The following is a 1,785-nucleotide window of genomic DNA, read 5'->3' as shown; positions in this document are numbered from 1 at the left end:
TATTCACATGATAGAATGCTACTCAGCAGTGAAAAGGAGTGAACTGCTGATATATTCAAAAACATGGATGAACTTCAAAATATTTATAATGTTGAGTGAAGAGGCTTCACATGGTATGTAATTCCATGTTTACAATGGAACAATGTAATGGCATTACAATGGCAATGAGAACAATGTTTGTCTCTGGGGATGGAGGTGAGGAGTTATAGGGTAGGGGCTGGAGGGAATTGTCTCTGTTCTATGCTTTGATGGGGTAGGGGTATGAGTTACATGGATGCTTGTGTTTGTCAAAACTTAGCAAATGACATATTTTAGATTATCACAGGTTAATATCTAAATTTTACCTTAAAAAAGCCCATAAGCAAATTTTGTATTCTAATTAATGATTTGCATGCTGAAGTGCCTAGGTGCAAAGTGTACTGATATTTATTATAACTTACTTGGAAATGTATCAAAAATAAGATGGATTGGTGGATGGAGAGAAATGCAATAAAACAAATAGAGTACAATGTTAACAATTATAGAATGTTGACTTTTTTTTTCAAAGGTCTATGATGGTAGGATCCCCAAATCGATACTTTTAACAAATGCAACAGATGAATCTGACACATGGCCAAGTTTTGGAACTAGTATTTAAATCAGTAATACTTCACACCCAGAGATGAGACCAGAGAATGGGAGAAGTTCAGGCCATGTTTAATGGAAGTGATAGAGAGAGACCAGCCTGGGCAGGACCAAAGATGGCGCCCAGACACCTTTGAGGGCAAGTGGAGACCTCTTTTCATATGGGACTGTTGGGGATAGAAAAATTCCACTGCCTGCTGGAGAATTTTGGTGGGCTAAGCTTTTTTGGCACCAAGTTTTAGGGTAAGGCTAGCAAGGCCCTTTGTGGTCTTTTGTTCCAGGAGGGAAGGAGGAAGAGGGTTCTTGTGGGTCTGGGTTAGGGCTTTCAACAGTTTCCAAACTGACTTTCCATCAGGAGATACATCCCCAGGGCTGCTCATCTGTGTGACATTTTAAAGGTGTACCCTTGATTATGTGCAATGCTCCCTGTGCAATGCCAGCAACAACTATATTAGGATGGACATGGAATGGCTTTATTCTAGGAGAGCTTTAAATCCACTGTAATAAATTTATTTTAAAGTCAATCATACCTATTATTAGTAACAAATCACTTGTGATCCATGTATCAACTCATCCACATCATAGCTGAGAGCAGCTGGTCCATTCCAGAGTTGGAGGGCACCATCCTCAGCCACCTGTTTTTGAGGCAGCAAGAGCATTCATGGTTGGGATCCTGCAGGTCTGTGAGGTGGCTGCCCTTGTTGTGGGGTGGGGAAGTAGTTGACCTTAATTTTCTCTGGTCAGGATGTAACTTTTCTTTCCCGTACTCATTGCTCTCAGTGCCTTCTCCTTACTGCCTTCTATATCCTGCCTTCCATGAACTTGTCATTAAAATATTCACTAGAGTACACTCTATTATAGAAATTTATGCTCGAATAGTTATTGGGCAGATTCTCAGTTCTTGCAGGACCAGGATGGATTTTATTCCTCTCAGTTTCTGGGCCGCACATGGAAGATGCACAATGAATAACGTGGTGGTCTGGGCCTTTGAGTGACCTCTGTTTCTCCCCAGTCTGCCATTTTCACTAGCCCTCCCATGGGATTGTAATAGTCTTTATTTTTCCAATGTTCTATTATAAAAATTTTAAAACAGAGAACCCAACCCAGCACTTACATTCATGATTTAGATTTACACCTTCATGTAGACCAGAAGTCTGCACA

This window comes from Otolemur garnettii, unplaced genomic scaffold (genome assembly GCF_000181295.1).
Source record: "Otolemur garnettii isolate 467f Iridium unplaced genomic scaffold, OtoGar3 scaffold00068, whole genome shotgun sequence".
Lineage (NCBI taxonomy): Eukaryota > Metazoa > Chordata > Mammalia > Primates > Galagidae > Otolemur > Otolemur garnettii.
Note: the sequence above shows the minus strand (reverse complement) of the source record.